This window comes from Setaria viridis, chromosome 1, assembly GCF_005286985.2.
Source record: "Setaria viridis chromosome 1, Setaria_viridis_v4.0, whole genome shotgun sequence".
In the NCBI taxonomy this organism is placed as follows: Eukaryota; Viridiplantae; Streptophyta; class Magnoliopsida; order Poales; family Poaceae; genus Setaria; species Setaria viridis.
This window is the reverse complement of record NC_048263.2, coordinates 12,098,190-12,118,390: the sequence shown is the minus strand read 5'-3', so window position 1 is coordinate 12,118,390 and position 20,201 is coordinate 12,098,190. Positions and strand designations below refer to the sequence as shown.

The 20,201-nt window shown below is 45.6% G+C and overlaps 1 pseudogene; it reads left to right on the top strand.

The window, feature by feature from the left end:
- The first annotated feature begins 3,536 nt into the window (after positions 1-3,536).
- Positions 3,537-20,083, top strand: LOC117863665 (protein DETOXIFICATION 16-like; annotated as a pseudogene).
- Positions 20,084-20,201: the final 118 nt, after the last annotated feature.

The following is a 20,201-nucleotide window of genomic DNA, read 5'->3' as shown; positions in this document are numbered from 1 at the left end:
TCGCGCGTAGGTGGGCTGCGAAGGAAGAGAGGTAGGATGGGCTAGGGCGACGCGAGTTGGGCTGAAAGGCCGTGGTGTTTAGGGCTATGTTATGTGGGCGGAGTGATGGGCCAGGGTTTGTTGATGTTTAAACCCGACAACCTACCGAGGGTGGTGCCCGAGGTAGTATTTTAGTTAGTGGGGCTCGTCGTTTTCAGAAACTCGAAGGTAAACGCTAACACACGATTTAGATAGGTTTCAGGTCACTAGATTGCGTAATACCCTATGTCCTGTGTGTTGGTTGGATTGAATTGCTTTGTAGGGGGTCCTTGCCTCGCCTTATATTGCCGGGAGCAGGATTACAGGTCGGTTGGTTATAAGAATACTAGTCGGATACCACTAGAGGAGTTCTACTTTTATTACAATGAGTACTTTCCTAATCCTTGACTAATCCCTATCTTTCCATGTAGACTACATCGTCCTACGCTATGGTCTCCATGGCAGATGTGCCTCGGAGTCCAGCCCCATATCTAGAACTATCCAAACCTTCTGGTAGGTCCATAGATGTATGTACGATAGGGATGGAAACGGGCTGCAGGCCGTATCGGGCGGAGAGAGAGATGGCGGGTAGCATGGAAAAAAAAGAGAGGAGGAGAGGCCAGCTTTGCTGGAGGAAAGGGGGAGGGAGGGGGTTGGTGGCCCAATAGAGGGTGGTGGGTTTATTATTTGTTTGAATGGGGTTTTGGATTTAAATTTGAAATAGATTTCAAATTTGAGGGGGATTTGAAGTGTAGACTAGATTTAGGTATGCAAATGGCACCATCGGGCAGGGTTTGGAAATATTGAATTATTTAGGATTGAGTGGGAGGCCTTGTAGGGGTTTGGGTGTAATTAATATTCAAATGAAATTTGAATATTAATCCTAAGATTTGGAAAACGAAGTATTTAGAAATTCTATCTTTTAGGATTTAGAAGGGAGGTTCTAAGGGAAGCAATCAAGTGCAACACATATGTAGTTTTAAATGCATAGTTTACTTGTAAAAGTAATTTTGAATATTCTAGGAAAGGAGTTTATGTTGTATTTAAAGAAAAAATTTAAAAAGTATGTATTTTGAGTGCTCTAAAAAGTGAGATGTTACAAATATGTTCTTGATGTGGGTGTGTTTGTTCTCCATGTATAATAATTTGTTTGCAACTAGAACCATTTTATTTACTTTTCAAGTCAGTTTGTTCATAATGTAAACACAATTTATTTGCAATGTTTGTTTGTCATGTAGAATAATTTATTCATGATGTTAATTATTTATTCTGTTTGTGGACGAAATTTTTCGCACAGAAGAATAATTTGCTCATGCTTTTAGATGCATTTGTTCTTCATGCAAAATGATTTTTGTTCTTGTGTTTTTCACTTTGAATACTAGATTGTTCATGGTGTTAAATTATTTGTTCAGCTTGTTTAATCTTTTGCTTGCCAAAATTATTCATTTGTTCATGTTTTTTTCATAATTGTTCTAGCTTCGTAAAAAGATCATCAAAAATATATTCAAGTGTTGTGTTATTTTAGAATCTTGTCGCAAAAAATATAGTGATGCAATCAAAATTTAATTTCAATGTTTAGTTGTCGCAAAAAAATATAGTGATGCAATCAAAAATTAATTTCGATGTTCATTTCAAGAGTTATGACTTTTTTAGTTTTTAGACACTCTTGCATGTAGATGATGTCACCATGAGTTGTAATGAGTCTTTTACCCATTGTTGCACAACCCAACAATCTCTACGAGACCCAACAATGATCGTGGGCTGGCAGGTCAGTGATAGGAGGCGACAACTGCAATTGTGTCGCCTTCTGCAACGTATAGCCACACCTCGAAGTAGACTAACCTAGTAATGGGTCTGCAATCCATTCTAGTTATTTCTTTTCTATATGTAATACATCTTCTCCCATCTGAAGAGCTCCATGGGGTGAATTTGGCCCTAGTGCGAGAGGTAGCTGGTCCAACAATGGGTTTGTGGTCGATGTAGCTGTTTCATTTACTTTCCTTTCTTTTTTCTCTTCTCCTTATGCTATAATTCTCTTTTCTAACCATTACCTTCACCTTATTGTTTTACTTTTTTAGTTTTCTACTTCTAACCTTCCTTTAGATATTCTTTATTTATTTGTAATTAGTTTATTATTTAATTTTATTATTTTTCTACTTATTTTGTTATCTTATTTTTGTTTTATTTTTGTTTATTTATTTCTCATATCTTTTGTTCTATTTTTCTTTTTCTATTTCTTCCTTCATTATTTTTATTTTTACCTTACAGTTGTCTTGTATATATTTTTTCCACATGTACTGTCAATATCCTTTACTTTCCGATAATTCTAACCTCTCCATTTTTCCTTTACTTTGTTTTGTTTTATTTTTATTTTCCTTTATATTTATTTCCTTTTCTTCTCCTCATTCTCTTTAACTTTTTAATACCTTTTATTTTCTATTCTTTCTCTTTAATTTCTTCTTCCTTCCCTTTTTCTTTGTAAAATCAACTTGTTTGTCTTGTGTATATGTTGTTTTTGTGATGTGAACATGTTTGTCCTTCATGTAGAACTATGTGTTCATGTGTGGAGCCATTTATTCACTTTTGTAGATTAATTTGTTCACGGCGTTAAATCATCTTCTGCTTTGTACACTATATTATTCACCTATAAGAACATTTGTAGTTGTGATCTAACTATATTAGTTTACCATCTAAAACAATTTTGTTGGTGCGTGATGCCATTTTATTCTCTTTGTATACTAATTTATTAGTAATAAAAAATCATTTGTCTACTTTTATTGTCTAATTGGTTGGCTATATGGACTCATTTGTGCATGATGTTTACTTTCTATTGTTTATCTTCTATAATCAAATGTTTGCGATATTCAATCTCTTTTATTCACAATGGACTATTATTTTACGGCATGTTTAAACTTTTATTCGTAGAAAATAATCATTTGTTATGTTGTTCCAGTATTTGTTCGTCATAGTTCTAGCTTGGTAAAAACTTATCATGAAAAAGTATGGTCAAGTATGATCTTATTTTAAAGTTGTTGTCGTAAAATATATAATGGTGCAAGCAACATTTAATTCAATAAACAGTTTGAGATCTGAAGATTTTTTAAACGTGAATTTCTAAATTTTTAAACTATATAATAGTTGTGGATCTTCAGCTCAAGACGTCGGCACTCATCTTTATTTTTTTTCCTCAGATCAAAATATCAAATATGGTTTCACGTCCCCCGGTAGGACTTGGTGTGGCCATAAGGCCTGTAAGTCTCAGTATTGAAATCTGAACATCAGAACTTCGGAAACAAAGCTATGATGTCAACTGCACATTCTAACATTTGAAAACAAAGAGGACTAATTGTACCATGTCAACTAGCAGAGAGGCATGAACCAACAAAATCATCATAACCGAAAGAAGAGGACAGCAAGGTCTTAGTCGCAGAAAGCAGCATTGTTTAGGAGCTAAAATCGAAAGGTTTGACTTTACTACATCATTATCCGATTGCACAAATACAAATAGTTTGGAAGCTATTCTTTATGACCCTCACATGTATACAATATAATGAGGCCAACTGGAAGCAGATCGGATCAGGGAAGGTCAGACGATCCACTGCCATTGCCGCAAATAGTGAAGCTAGCAAGGCAAGCATGGAGGCGCCGCTCGTCACCCTCACGGGCACGGGGAAGAAGCACGGAGAAGGCAAGGAGAGCTTGGTGCTCAGCGAGGTCAAGAAGCAGCTGTACCTCGCCGGGCCACTCGTCACCGGGCAGCTCCTGCAGAACATCGTCCAGATGATCTCCATTATGTTCGTCGGACACCTCGGCAAGCTCCCGCTCGCCGGAGCCTCTGTGGCCAGCTCCTTCGCCACCGTCACCGGCTTTAGCTTGCTGGTAAGCATTTCCTAGTACCCAAGGAAGAAGGAACTCCTTCCAAATGTGCTGTGTAATGCTACTGGTCACCGCACGAGCGTTCTCTTGCCAGGGAGGCATGGCGTACAGCCTGGAAACTCTGTGCGGCCAGGCCTTCGGCGCGGCGCGGCACCACTTGCTCGGCGTGTACAAGCAGCGTGCCATGGTGGTGCTCTCTCTGGTGAGCCTTCCCGGCGGCGGCGGTCTGGGCCTACACCGGCGAGATCCTAGCGTGGTGCGGCCTGGACCCGGAGATCGCCGCGGCGGCGGAGAGCTACATCCGGTGGCTGATCCCGGCGCTGTTCGTGTACGGGCCGCTGCAGTGCCACAGCCGGTTCCTGCAGACGCAGAACGTCGTCGTGCCGGTGATGCTGAGCTCCGGCGCCACGGCCGCGATCCACGTGGCCGTCTGCTGGCTGCTGGTGCACAGGCTCAGCATGGTCAGCAATGGCGCGGCGCTGGGCACGGCCGTATCCTACCTCGTCAACCTGTCCATCCTGGCGCTCTACGTCAGGCTCTCCCCGTCCTGCAAGGCCACGTGGCTGGGGTTCTCCCGGGAGGCGTTCCGTGGCATCGGCGACTTCCTGAAGCTCGCCGTGCCGTCGGCTCTCATGGTCTGGTGAGGAACGAAGATCCATGTTTCCATGTGGTTTTGTCGTGATTTGGGTCGTTGACCATAATTGTCAAATGCGCCTGCGCTGGCTGCAGCATGGCGTGGTGGTCCTTTGAGCTCGTCGTGCTGCTTTCTGGTCTTCTTCCTAATCCCAAGCTAGAGACAGCAGTGTTTTCCGTCAGGTGAACATTCTCTTTCATACCTCCTCACGGGCTTGGCTGATCAAAATTCCTCGTCTTAGCTCTTTTCATCTCTCATTTCTTCGCATCTAATACAATCTTATATGGATACTTTGTAATGGTTACTTGATTGTGATAGACTCTAGTTACATATTACTCTTTAGTCTTTATGTCATTCCGTCATTCCGTCAACATTATTTATAGATTTTTTAGATGCACATTTAGGTTTACTTTAGATTATTTTTAATTATGTCATATGTAGATAATTTAGATGTAAATTTAGAGGATTGTTTTAAATTATTTTTCGTAATGAGTAGTTGAGTAATTTAGATATAGATTTAGATGTCACTCAATACTATTTTTATAATGGAAAACGGGTATAACTGTTTAAGAAAATAAATTAGATCTAATGGCTATTATTATTGATGATTATTAGTCTACCGAATGGATGATCAGTGTTTCTGATTTTCTAAAGAATTTATAAGACTTATTTTTCTATATATCTGGTTATGATTAATGTGGAGGATTAATGAGGCTTCAATAGGAGATTCTGATAATTAATTTTTGACACCGGATTTTAGCCAATAAATCCAGATAATTAGGAGTAAGAAGAGACAATTGGCTACTGGCATGCGTCTACAGGAGTCACATGTTTTTGTGCTGTTTTGATCAGGTTAACTAGCTAGACCGGAGTCCAGTTGGAATATAATATCGGACTACATGCATGAAGAAGGAAGCAAAGAAGATAAAAAGGAATTGTCTGGCCCGGTTAGCTAAATGGGAAGAGGATATCACGAAAGGAATGACGGCGGTGATTATTTCAATGACTTGGCCAATTAATATTTGGTTTGGCCGACAATTACGGTGCATATCCATATGCGTGAGGCATGGTACCCTGTACATGGACCCTCCGCATGATTTATTTGTACGAGCAAAGGTGATTAATCAAGTTGCCGCGTGGAAAGGAGAAGTCCGGATTAATCACGTATGCAAATTGGTCTTTGCACGGACAGGGCCGAGGAAGCTTCGTCAGCAAGGATTCCTATAAGGAAAAATAGAGTTCATATATTTTAATATTTCTTTTATTTTAGTCAAGTTTGGTTTGGACTCTATTAGTTTCAGACTATAAATATATACTAGTAGGGCTTGTAAGAAGAATATTCATCAATCAATCAATACAACTCGACATCACGCGGTCAAAACCCTAGAAGTAGGAGTAGAGTAGTTTCGACGTGTTCCTTCCTGCGCGCACGGCCGCATCGGCTTCGATCTCAGGCGAGCTTGTAAGTACCATCACCCCGTCATTACAGCTTCTATCAGAACTTTCTAAGTTAAGTCTTATATTCTGATATTCAGTTATGTGGCTAGTTATCGAGTTATCTTATATTGCAAGTGGAACTTTCTAGGCTTTGTCCAATATTTTGCTTGTCTTCGACGGTTGCTCACAGTTGTCGAGTTGTTTGGTTTTATTAAATTGCATCGTATCGATCTCTTAGTTTTATCAAGCGCTCATAGTTATTGAACGGCTTAGATCTGGTTAGATTGTCTTCAGCGGCTCCTTGACCTTGTTTAATTGTTCACCAGTTATCTGATCGTATCAGCTAGTTAGATCTTGCATGCTTTTATTGCTTTACATATGCTAGGTTTGATAGATCTTTACTCCTACCCCTCGTATTGCTAGCCGTCGGATCCTTGGCGTCATAATGCTACGGTTGAGAGCTGATGCATCGGCTGGGTATTATCCACATCTCATGGGAGTGTGATGATATCATCGAGTCGATAGGGGCGCGTATGAGGTCTTGCTGCCGCAAGCTTGTCTGATTAAGTTAGTGAGCCGAAGTTAATGCCCTCTCGTCGTGTTACCTGATCTAAGTTCAATTACACATTCATGGCATTGATTAGGTTCCATTAGCTTAATTAGCTAGTAAGCGGTAGGCAGGAGATCCTTGCTATTAGCGTTTAAACCCGGCAACCTACCGAGGGGGGTGCCCGAGGTAGTGTTTTAGTTAGTAGGGCTCGTCGAGATCAGGAACTTGAAGGTAAACGCTGACACACGATTTAGACAGGTTGGGGCCGCTAGATTGCGTAATACCTTACATCATGTGTGTTGGTTGGATTGAATTGTCTTGGAAGGGGTCCCTGCCTGACCTTATATTGCTAGGGGCAGGGTTACAGGTCGGTTGGTTACAAGAATACTAGTCGGATACGACTAGATGAGTTCTACTTTTATTACAATGAGTACTTTCCTAATTCTTGACTAGTACTGTCTTTCCATGTAAACTACACTGTCCTACGCCATGGTCTCCATGTCAGATGCGTCTCGGTGTCCAACCCTATATCTAGGACTGTCCAAACTTTCTGGTAGGCCCATAGATATATGTACGATAAGTGTCTGAGTACTATGCAGCAGCTCCGAGTACTTTTGCAGACTTTACCGACCAGTTTTTGCCGCTCTTCGAGTACTTCATCTGGTTGAATCTTCAAAGGTACTCAAAAACTGTCATACGACTAGAATGTGCTTAAGCCTCATTTAACTTAGTATTCTATCTTTCAACCATGAATTTTATATGAAAGTGCGACGAAAGTCACACTCCATATGGAGTAGCCCCCGAGACTTAGGTTGAATCGAAGAATCAAGCTGAGTGTAAAACTATAATTTGCATCACTTTCCCCTTAAAATCCGAAGAAAATTTTTTTTGTCGATGCACACATGGCACACAACCCCCAAGCCTTAGCCGACTAGTTTGGTGGGTATAAGGGTCAACCTTTGGTTACACATGAAGATCTCTGGAAAGAGATCTTATCTCTTACCGAAAATAAAGGTATGATTCGAAATCCCTTCATTTGTGCAGTTTTTACCGTGCCAATGTTATAAATAACGGAGAAAGTTATCCCTTCTATTTTACCCTTGCCATCTGCCTTTCCAACTCTGGTAATATAGCCCTAGTGCCGCCGCTGCCTAATCTCCAAGCGCTAGCGCCGCCGCCCACCACCACTCAGCCCCCGAGTGTATGCGATAGAAGAAGCTCGTAACATCAAGGATGGGATGGAAGGTTGCTACTGTCAAGCCTGCTGAGGGGGAAACGAAGAAGAAAGGATCTAGCAAGGGAAAAGATCTTCAGTTGTCGGTGCCCAAGTATGGGAAAACCGATCAGATCACGCCGCCAACTCTATGGATGGCAACAGGCACATTGCCCACGGGCAGAGGGTTTACAGACCCGCGCCCGCGAGGCAAACCCTATACCCGTGCCCGCGCCCGCTGCCCATCACGAGCAAGAAGTTGTGCCCGTGCCTATCACCCGCGGGCACAATCTACCCGTGGGCACACCCGTGCCCGCCAAGCAACCAGCACCTCCCGCTCCAGTGGTAGAGCGGCGTCGAGTGGAATCGAGCGGCGGGCGGCAGAGCGGTCTGCGGGGAGCGAGGGTGGGAGGTGGAGAGGTGGTGGCGGGGAGGTGGCGACGGGGAACAAGGGTGGGCGGTAGAGTGGTGGCGGTGGGGAGCGAGGGCGAGCGGCGGTGGCGGTGGCTGCTTGGTGTGCGGGATGCGAGCGTGCGGCTGGGAGCCTGGGAGGATTGGAGGAATGAAGGAGGAATCCTAGAAATCACTTATATAGTTGTACAGGGGTCCACATGTTAGGCACTATGTAGCGGGTTCGTGGGTTTGCGGGCACGGGTAAGACATTTTTATGCTCGCTAATTTTTTGCCCGCGGGCACAAACTCAAACCCACACCCTTGCCCGTGGGCACAAAATAGAACATGTATCCTCGTCCTACAGGATTTTTGCCCGCGGGCACGCGGGTAATTTGTGCCTGTTGCCATCCATAGCCAACTGCCGCTTGCGCTTGGAAGCAGTCATCCTTGAAAGAGGAGGAGATCAAGGCACTTGTGGCTGCCAAGCTGCTCCAAAATCAAGACTTCATCAGTTGGAGATCCGCATACGGCAATCCGTGGCCATTGGAAGAACACCCCAATGAAATGATATTTTTCGCTCACTTCATCGAGCGCGGTCTTGCATTGTCAACATCTGAATTTTTTTGGAATCTTTTGGATTATTATAAGTTGGAGTTGGTTCATCTGAACCCCAATGAAATTCTCCACACTGCCATTTTTGTTCACTTCTACGAAGCTTTTTTGGGAATCAGGCCGCACTTCTAGTTATTCCGAAAATTTTTCTGTGTAAAGCCGCAACCGATGAGGGAACACACTCTAGTAGTCGAAGGCGCCGATATCCAAATGCGGGAGAAACTTAGTAGCTTGTATCTAGATTATAAGTTGATAGACTCCAATGCTGGATGGAACGAAAAGTGGTGCTACATTAGCAATCATGATCCGAAACTACCCAAGCTGACAGGATATCTCCCTTCCTAGAGCAATCGGTGGCTTGATGAGCCAACACATGGGGATTGCCTCCAACTACCCGATCTCATTGATAGAATAGCCAAGCTGAAGTAAGAAGGGCTCACTGGAGTTGGAGTAGCCTTCAGCTTTATGAAGCAACAAATTCAGCCCTTACAACAGTAATGCCACTAGGGCTATGAGTATACTAGTGTCAATGATCCATCCAGACTTTCTCCTTATGAGCTCAGCACAGATGAAATTATGGTAAGGCTAAAGTAGATGTTTAAACATGTGACTGAGATCCCCACAATTGTGCGTGAATTCAGCGCCTTGTGCCCACCAAAGCTCGTAAGTACCCATGGCCGTAGCCCCCGAGTACCTATTTGAAGTTTTTGCTCTCCGCTAACTTGTCTTTGTCTGCAGGAAGATGTTGGCTTGTACTTCTCTGCTCCTCCTCCTCCCAGATCGGACGTTACTTGCAAAGTTGCTCCTTGCGTGTATACGGGGGAGAGCGCAAGGAGTGTTGACAAGGAAGAGGAAGTACTCAAGGCCTCCAGTAACACTAGTTCCGATGTCGTGGAGGACTTTGAAGTCAAGGCCCGGCCATCTGTTAAGGCTGGATCATCCTCGAGATCAAGGAAGCGCTTAGCTGATGATGAGCTTGAAGCTGCAATTCCTCCACCACCAAAGAAGAAGCAGACTGCAGTTGGGAAGAAGTCCATGAAGAAGTCTGTAACCATAGAAGTTGTGCCTCCCACGGTAATTACTTTTGAAGAAAAATAGGATCCTAAGGATCATGCACTCTCGCAAGGTGTATACAACACCACCATCATATCTACTTGAGATGGCTTTGGTGGGATGTAGGTACACGAAGAGGCGATCGAAGCGGAGAAGGCAGCTGTTGTAACTGCTCAAAACAAATCGCCAATCAAAATTGAGGATGATCCAGAACCTCAAGATGTCACTCAGGGTGATCCTCAGATGATGAACCCCACTGGCGCAGATACAACTCAAGCAGCAGAGGCGGAGCTCAAAGCTGGCCAAGATCCAATTGTGAATGTGCAGGCCACGCCGAATGCACCGTCTCTAGCTGTCAAGCTGCTGTGGTTGTTTGGAGAACCCACGATAAAGCTGAGGCGATCGTTAAAGTAATCTATGTGTTCTTTTTTAGTACTAATTGTAGCTCATAATAGACTTGTTGTGTCTCTAAAGCTTTGTCTTATGCAGGAAATCCTCTGATATGGAACTTGGAGGGCTTGGCTCAAGACCCGTGACTGATGGCGATGGCCCTTAAGTCCAGGATGCTGCTGTCGGTGTTTTAGACCGGCAACCCGCCTAGGGGTACCCTAGGTGGTCTTTTATGCGGTAAGGGTCGTCGAGAATCAAGGAATCAATGGTGACGCAAGGAACACGATTTAGACAGGTTCGGGCCGCTAGATCGTGTAATACCCTATGTCCTGTGTGTTGGTTTGTATTGATCTTGGGAATCTTGAGGTATGACCTTGAGGTCTGACCTGCCAAGCTAAGTACCCCCGCCCTCCTTTATATAGTCCAGGGGGCAGAGTACTAGTCGGATTACAAGGAGTCCTAGTAGGAGTACTCGGGACTAGTCCTAGTCGGATTACAGGGGAATCCTAATAGGAGTCTGACTTCTTCCTTCCTTGCGGGTACTGGGGATGTATCCCCGTCAAGCCCCCGAGCGCTTCATAGTCAAATGCAGCAGTCGTCGAGTAGTCTTGAGATATTCGCCGAGTAGTCTTGGTGCTCTTCGAGTACTTTGTCAGGCTGAATCTTTCAATGCTTCTCAAAGCTGCCATGAGGCTATGGTGTGCTTAAAGTCTTGATCAACATGATATTGTAGTCTTCGTGTATGGAGGGCGGCGAAAGTCGCACTCCATATCGAGTAGCCCCCGAGCCTTAGGTTGAATCGTAGAATCAGGCTGAGGGTCAAAATCTTGAATCTTCCTCTTTCGAGTTGAAAAAATCGATTGTCGAGTGTAACTTATCAGCCCCCGAGCCTTGGATTGGTTGAATAATCAACCCGAGGGTCTTGAATCTTCACTTAGGTCATCATTCGAGTAGTCATGCGGCGTCCAACCCCCATGCTTATGCGCCAGGTAAGTCGTTAGAGCCACGTCGAGTGGTTTTGCGGTGTCCAGCCCCCGAGCCTGGGAGCTAGCTGAGCCACTGGAGATATTAGGAGTACTGATTGGTGCTTAGCCCCCGAGTTCGGGAACTAGCCTGTGCCGTTGGAGGCATGCTTAGTGGGCATCGCGACAAGCGTCGTCGCCAAAGCTTGACCTGAAAGAAAAAATGCGTACCTTATGTAGCATATTTGTAGGATTTTGAAACTGCTGAAATTTATCCAGTGATCAGTATGAAAGCTGTGTCATACTCTTATTCCGGTCATACTCTTCCCGAGTAGTTAGCCTGTTACGCTTAGGCTCTTAGTCTCTGGGTAGCCGTTGCCGCTGCGTGTGTGAGATCGGCCTCATATACGCGTATGGGCTTAGGCGTGACAGATGCGCCTGAGGCTTTCACGAGTTAAGGCGTGTACTACTCGAGAAGAGTAGTGACCTTAAGAGAAGACAAAAGTGAGAGAAGTCGCTGCTGCGACAAGAAAGAGACTGCATGATTGTGAGTCAAACTCTTGTTTCAGTCATACTCTTCCCGAGTAGTTAGCCTGTTACGCTTAGGCTCTCAGTCTCTGGGTAGCCATTGCCGCTGCGTGTGTGAGATCGGCCTCGTATACGCGTATGGGCTTAGGCGTGACAGATGCACCTGAGGCTTTCACGAGTTAAGGCGTGTGCTACTCGAGAAGAGTAGTGACCTCAAGAGAAGGAAAATTCGCTGTTGTGATAAAAAGGGAGCGCGGTAGCGCGAAAGAGTTTGCTGCCCTCCGGCGAATAGAGCGCGCGTTGCGCGCAAGAGTTTCCGGTGAGTAGAGCGCGTGTTGCATGCAAACGGAAAATAAGCCGGAAAATAATTTAGAAAAGTGACTTAGCTTGATTCGTGGATGATTGTTGATGAAGCCATGACGGTCGTTGATGAAGCCGTAATGGTTGTTGACGAAGTCGACTAGTCAGAGGCGATTCGGACTAGTTGTCGGTGATGCAAAGTTTGCCCCGACTAATTTTTAGTCGAGACGAGTTGAAGTCGTCGACGAGCTGCCCGTAGTTGACGGAGTGGTCGGCAAGCTGATCGTGGTTGTCTTGACGCGGGCGAGGAGTAGTTCATTCCGTCTCGCCCGACCCTTGGTCCCGGGGTCGGATGCGCCCGACCCTTCGGAAGGGTAGCTCCGCCTCGCCCGACCCCGAGGCCTGGGGTCGGCGGAGCCCGACCCTTTGGAAGGGTAGCTCCGCCTCGCCCGACCCTGAGTTCTGGGGTCGGCGGGGCCCGACCCTTGGGAAGGGTAGCTCCGCCTCACCCGACCCCGAGTCCTGGGGTCGGGAGAGCCTGACCCCTGAGCGAGACGTTGGAGTAGTCCGAGGCGAAGTTGAATCCGACGCGTAGTCGAACTCGAACTCGGTGACTTTGAAATCTTGACTTTTTCTGGTCAAATCTTCTGGTTTCTTCTCATGAATGTCGACGATCTGGCGCCGGAACGACCCCGAGCCTTCGGCGATGCAAAGCCAGGATCCAAAAACGAAGGTGGCGCCAGCTTCGATGAGGAAGACGGGCCTGATGATGACTTTCGCCATTGAATTCGCGCTGAGAAACTCGACGAGACCTCCTACCTGGCGCGCCAGCTGTCGGTGTTTTAGACCGGCAACCCGCCTAGGGGTACCCTAGGTGGTCTTTTATGCGGTAAGGGTCGTCGAGAATCAAGGAATCAATGGTGACGCAAGGAACACGATTTAGACAGGTTCGGGCCGCTAGATCGCGTAATACCCTACGTCCTGTGTGTTGGTTTGTATTGATCTTGGGGATCTTGAGGTATGACCTTGAGGTCTGACCTGCCGAGCTAGGTACCCCCGCCTCCTTTATTTAGTCTAGGGGGCAGAGTACTAGTCAGATTACAAGGAGGAGTCCTAGTAGGAGTACTCGGGACTAGTCCTAGTCGGATTACAGGGGAATCCTAATAGGAGTCTGACTTCTTTCTTCCTTGCGGGTACTGGGGATGTATCCTCGTCAGCTGCCGTGGCCCAAGCAAATCTGCAGCCAAAGGAACACCCCGCGACAACAAGTAGTCCAGGTGTTGTATCATTTGCTGTAGTGTTGATACGAGATGTCATATCATCTAGTGCGGCGACCAATGTTGATATCTCGACATCCGAGCATCAAGTACCTAAAGAGGTGCAAGTTGTTGAGCAACCGATTACTGGTGATGCGATGACTACGTCTGGCTCTATTTGGCATTGGTGGTTGATTTTCCCGTCACACTACCATGAAATCGACTAGTGCCTAGGATTTGATTGTAGTCCTTGACTTGAATTCCAGGGACAATGCTCTGAGTTCTACCACCTATTTAGATATTTACATCCCTATTGTGGAGAATTTCTCCTAGGGCGAAGTTGGTGACGACGGAGATCTTGAGCTCCTAGAAGTAATGTCGTAACTTTCGCGAGGTTAGCAGTATTGCGTTAGCAATTTTTGGACCGGTGGGTAACTGGCCTTTGAGTCTTACAATACCTCACTGACGAAGTAAATGGGCCTCTATACTTTGTATACATAGCCTGGTTCTGTTCTTTCAACCACGATCACCGTGCTGACGATGTTAGTACTCACGGTGATGTAGAGTAGCAAGTCTTCGTTGGGGTTTGGTGCCGTGAGAACCGGTGGCTTTGATAGGAAGTCCTTCATCTGTTGTAGGCCTTGATCTGCCTCCTCGGTGCACTAGAACTTTTCTTGCCGCTTGAGTAGTTTGAAGAAGGATAGGCCCTATTCTCCAAGCCTTGAGATAAATTTGTTGAGGGCAGCCATGCATCCCATCAGCTTTTGGACATCCTTGATGCCTAATGGGGCATGCATATCAGTGATGGCAGAGATCTTCTCGGGGTTAGCTTCAATGCCTTGGTGACTAATGATGAACTCGAGTATTTTTCAGGTTAAGTTTCCACTAGAATTCTCGCAGGCTGGCGAAGGTTTCTTCCAGGTCAGTGATCAGATCGTCGAGATTTCTGATCTTTACGACCACGTCATCCATGTATGCTTCAATATTGCAGTGTAGCTATTTCTTGAAGTACTCCTGGATTGCCCATTGATAAGTGGCGCTTGCGTTCTTCAACCCAAACGATATTGTTGTGTAGCAGAAAGCTCCGTATGGAGTGATGAACACGGTTTTAATTTGATCCTCATTCTTGAGAGCTATCTGGTGATATCCCTTGTAACAATCGAGGAAACATAGTAGGGTGCATCTAGCTATGGAGTGTCGATGATTTGATCAATCCTAGGGAGCCCGAAGGGATCCTTTGGACAGTGCTTGTTAAGGTCTATGTAGTCGACACACATCCTCCATTCATTGTTATTTTTCTTTCACACCAAGATGGGATTGGCGAGGCACTCTGGATGATAGACTTCTTTTATGAAGCCTGCTGCGAGTAGTTTGGCTAGCTCTTTCTTGATGGCTTCCCTTCTGTCTTGGGCAAATCGTCGTAGGCATTGCATTTTTGGTGTAGCTTTTGGATTCACGTTGAATGAGTGCTCCGTCAACTCCCTAGGCACCCCCGGCATGTCTGTTGGTTTCCACACAAAGATGTCTCGGTTGGCCCGAAGGAAGCTGACGAGCATGCTTTTCTATTTAGGATCTAACCCTGTACCTATCAAGGCTATCTTGGAGCTATCACCAGTCTCAAGGTCAATGGCTTTGATGTCAACTTCACTTGCCGGCTTGACCTTGGATGCGGCGAAGACTTGCATCATCGAATTTGGTACTTGAGCAGTTGCTACTAGCTCCACAGCTTCTGTGTCGCAGTCATTTGATATCGTCGAGTCTCCGCAAGGAGAGTACTTCCTTGGGTTCCGACATCTTGAGTACTTCATACACGTAGTGTGGGAAGGCCATAAATTTGGCCAACGCTGGTCTTCCAAAGATGGTGTGGTATGATGTTTTGAAGTCCGCCACCTCGAATCGGATGTATTCTGTCGGTAATGTTCTTTGGTCCCAAAGGTAAATAGCAAAACCACCTATCCGACGGGTATAGCCGCGTTGCCCAGGATGATTGCATAGAATGGAGAGTTCGTTGGGGTGAGCATATTAGTGACATCGAGGCCCATTTTCTTCAGCATCTTGGCAAACAGCACATTGAGGCCGCTACCGCCGTCGATGAGTACTTTTGTAAGTCTGGAGCCAGTGAGAACCGGGTCTAGTACGAGGAGATACCGTCCTGGGTCTGAGAAACTAGTCCATTGGTTCTTCCTAGAGAAGGTAATTGGCACCTCGGACCATTTGAGGAACGTTGGCGTCGTAGGTTCAATGGACATTATCTTTCGAAGAGTGAGCTTTTGGGACCGCTTAGTAGCAGTACCCGGGGTTCCGCTAAAGATGATGTTGATGGTGTTGGATGGGTTTTGGAACTTGCCATTGTCACCATCGTCTTCATCTTCTTTGGCCTTGCCCTTGTGTTTGGTGCCGAATGGCTCTAGCAGGTCCTTCATGACTCTGCGTAGATTGAAACAATCTATTGCAGAGTGTTTGTGTTATGGGTGCCATGGGCACTATTTCTTCAAGAGCTCGTTGAACGAGGGCCTATCTTGATTCTTGCCGCCACTTTTCTTGGACGACTACAAAATTGCCACAACAATATTGTCTAGCTTGCGCTTACGGTTGTGACCTCCCGAATAGTTATTTCAGTTGTCATCATTGCGATTCTTATCGTTGTGTTGGCCATTATTCTGATCTTTGTTGTTCTGACCCTTTTTGCGATTGGACTCAAACCTTTCGATCTCCCTATATTCTTCATCTGCCGACATCTGTACCATGATCTTGAGAAATTTGACATCAGCGGGGCGTCTTCTGCCGAAGTCCTGGAACATCCGGCGGTCGTGGAGGCCATTTTCGAAGTAGTCAATGACATCGCACTCCGTGACATCTATGGTTGTGGCCTTCTTGAAGCAACGTAAGTAGCTCCGCAGGGTCTCGCCTTCTTGTTGTTTAACTTGAGACAAGTTGATCCTGTTGCTAGGACGCTGCATTGCCCCCACGTAGTTGTCGGTGGAAAACGCCACCTTGAGGTCCTTCCGTGAGTCGATAGAGTTTTTGTCCAACGATTCGAGCCATGTGAGTGGCACCACCTCCATGCAGATGGGGAAGTGGATGACTTTGGTGTCATCGTTTCCCCCAACTACTTGTACTAACAATGAGTAGCACCAGAGCCATTGGACTGGATCTTGCTTGCCATCATACTTGGTGATGCTCGAAGGTTTGAATTTTTCAGGTGGAGTTGTCCTCCTCACACATCTAGAGAAGGCAGGGAACCTGTCGGTATCATCTCCTGGGTGTTCGAATTCTTGCTCGTGCTCGCGGTGTCGTCTATCGATGATGTTACGGGCATCGCAGCTGGCGTTGATCTTATTGCAGAGGTCTTCTACTAGGCGTTCAGGCTCTTGGTTAGCCGGGCGTTCAGGCTCTAGGTTAGCCCCACGGTGGTCACGGCCTCCCGAGAGTCCTGCCCGACTAGCTTCAGCTTCAACTTGGCTTGGTCTAGTGCCTTCGAGTTGACTTGATCTGGACAAAGGACCTCTATGGCTACTGCCATGTTGACTTCGTTGGGATGTAGTGCATTGGACTAACTATATCGGATTCTGCTGATCAATTTGTTCGTACGCGAGTTCTGCCAGTTCAGCCATTTGTCTAGGGTACTTGTTCTGGGGCATCACGCGGGTGATGAGATCAATAGACGCGACGGTAGCCAGGGGAGTATAATGGTGACACGTTTGAACTATTTCAAAGGTGTTATCCAAGTTCTGGATTGGTAGGTCCGCTGCAAGGCGGCGGCGACGCTCTTCTCTTGCGGCGTTCCTTGCTCGTCGTCGAGTTCTTTGAGCTTCAGTCTCTTCTCCAACAACGTTGGTGGTGAGCTCGTCCTACGAGACGTCATCTGGGTGACACTCATGTCGCAGGTTTCTATCCTGTTGCTCTTCTTCTTCGTCCTCTTGTCTAGTAATGAGGGCGAAGAGTTCTCTCTCTGGAGAGTGGCTTCCCGAGCTTGAAGTGATGACCTCCGTGGTGCTACCTTCCTCATAAATGGGTGACAGCGGAGCTCCCTCCTGGTACGAGAGAGTGTCAAGGTAGGCAATGAGGCGCGAATCGTCGTCCTTGACAAGAGTGGGTAGCTTCATGTTGGACCAGTAGATAAATCTACCTTGAGGGGTTGATGTGATTATCGGGCCCTGCTGTGGACCTGATAAAAGAGTCTCCTGGTCCGGATCTGAGTAGTAGTCGAGGTCCTTGATCGCATCTGTATCAGATTGTGATCTGGACAGGGCCGCCTGATAAACAATGGTCACTTTGTGGAGTCCGAACAGGAATCGACTCTAGTGGTAATCCGACTCGCATGATGGCTTATGCGCCAGCTGACCAGCGGAAGAAGTCGAGTTGTAGTCATACTCGTCCCTCCAGCCTCTAACTAGGTCAGAAATTGAAAATTTACCGAAATTCTCAACGAGATCCTCTAGAGCTTGGCGCTGGAGCTTCATGGCTTGTTGCTTATTCTCCGGGGTTGGCGCAATGTGGCGGTGGAAATTTCCAGTGCCGTCTGCGATGCAAACCTAGGAGCCGAAGACAGACGTCACACCTGCTTCAAACGCAACAATTGGCTTGATGATGACTTGTGCCATTGAGTTCGCCAGTGGATTCTCGACGAGAGTTCCTACCTAGCGCGCCAGCTGTCAGTGTTTAAACCTGGCAACCTACCAAGGGGAGTGCCCGAGGTAGTGTTTTAGTTAGTGGGCCTCGTCAAGATCAGTAACTCAAAGGTAAACGCTGACACACGATTTAGACAGGTTCGGGCTACTAGATTACGTAATACCCTACGTCCTTTGTATTGGTTGGATTGAATTGCCTTGGAGGGATCTCTGCCTTACCTTATATTGCTGGGGGCAGGATTACAAGTCGGTTGGTTACAAGAATACTAGTTGGATACGACTAGATGAGTTCTACTCTTATTACAACGAGTAATTTCCTAATGCTCAACTAGTACCTACCTTTCCATGTAGACTACGCAGTCCTATGCCATGGTCTCCATGTCAGATGCGTCTCGGTATTCAGTCCTATATATAGGACTGTCCAAATCTTCTGGTGGGCCCATAGATGTATGTACGACACTTGCTGCTGTGTTCTAACATTTTAGGTTAATAGATTGATGTCAATGCCCTCTCATTCATGTTACCTGTTCGAAGTTCAATTACACTTATCAAAACATTGACTAGATCTGTTAGTCTATCCGGTGTGCGCATTGTTAGCAAGGTCTCCTTTTATGGATGTTGTTTTACAATGCTTTATCTTAGCCCATCGGTTCATATAGCCGATAGCACATGCTATTAATGCTTTATTTATTTACACCGCATGATTACATTGAATAATCTATCTGTTGTGGTTTTTATTCCAAGAACGCCTACCCATGAGTTCGAAAGGCTTCACCGCCGATCGGCTCAGGAATTTAATGTTTACCTTGTCAGTTTTCAGATCAAATTGACTGGCACGCCTTGCACCACTTGCAAGTCGATTTGGAGCCTGTACTGGAGTTAAGCAGATCTCCTAGGTCCTCCGTGTTATTCAATGTAGAAGCCTAAAGTCTAGATTTTGCGTCAACATTAATAGTAGTATGACTTGCCATGTTGCTGCTCTTTAATCTTATGCTGATTGTTATCATTCTTGCAGCATGAACATTGCCTTCGTCGCCTTCATGGTACCACTTGGACTTAGTGCAGCCATAAGGTCGGTGCCTGCTCTCTTACTCCGGTGTTGCAATTACTAGTGACCGTTGTTAGTACTCTCTCTACTAATTATTCTTGTTTGTGTTTTTTACAGCACATGGGTATCAAATGAGCTTGGCGCTGGTCAGCCTGAAGCTGCCCGTCTGGCAACCCGGGCGATGATGATCGTTGCATTCTCGGTATAGCGCAGCATAAGAGCTTGTAGTGCTACTAGTGCAGAATATACGGGGGCTTGCATACAGCAACAACGAGGAAGTTACCAAGTAAACAGCTAGAATTACGCCGACTCTTGCAATGGCCATCTTCCTCGACGGCTTGCAGGGTGTACTTTCTGGTAAACAAGCGACCAAATATGTATACATATTTTAATGAGCTCTTTTATATATCTCGGAAAGATACCAACAAGAGATACCAAACTTATAACTTGACATTGGTAACTCAAGTACTGAAATTTGATACTTAATAAGATACCAAGTTATCTCCTATGTTATAATTAGTGGTACCTTACCATTTCATACCTGCTGTCAAGGATGGTTAAAGAATGCAATAGAACAAGCCACATGAATTTTAGACTGAAAGAAAATAAAGGAACCAAGAAACAGGATACTTACCTGGACCCTTTACAGTATGCTCTTGGACATTTTGCTGGAAGAAAAAGAAGACCCCTATTCTCCCACTTGATTTTGTTTTTACTTGTAGGTGTCATAAGGGTTGTGGCCAACAAAAGATCGGTGCCTTTATCAGCATTGCTTCCTACTACATTGTTGGCATTCCTTCAGCATTCTTCTTCGCCTTTCTTTGTTGGTGGAAAGGTTTGTGGTTTTCTATGATTTGCTTGAGAATGCGGTAATTTTCAGTCGTTTTTCGCTTACCAACTGGAGTTCCATATAGAAATAAATAGATCCGGTTTTGAACTCTATGCAGGGGCTTTGGTTTGGACAGATGTGTGGAATGGTGGTGCAGATGCTCTTACATCTCTCGATTACTCTTTGCACCAACTGGGATAAAGAGGTGAGGTTATATCTAAGAATCAGTATAACACATTTATTATACTGGCTTATTTTCATCTTCTTCTCACAGCTCTTACTTTGGTTTCCAGGCATTGAAGGCAAATGAAAGAGTTTTCAGCTCAACTCTTCCCGTGGATATGTTAACATGACAAGATATGCAGCAAACAAATACATGTGGAATTGTGTTTAGGAAATCACTGAGTCAAGGGGTTCTGTTAATCCTAGTGTGCCTATTAATAGCAACCATGGCAATTCACCGGTTAAAAG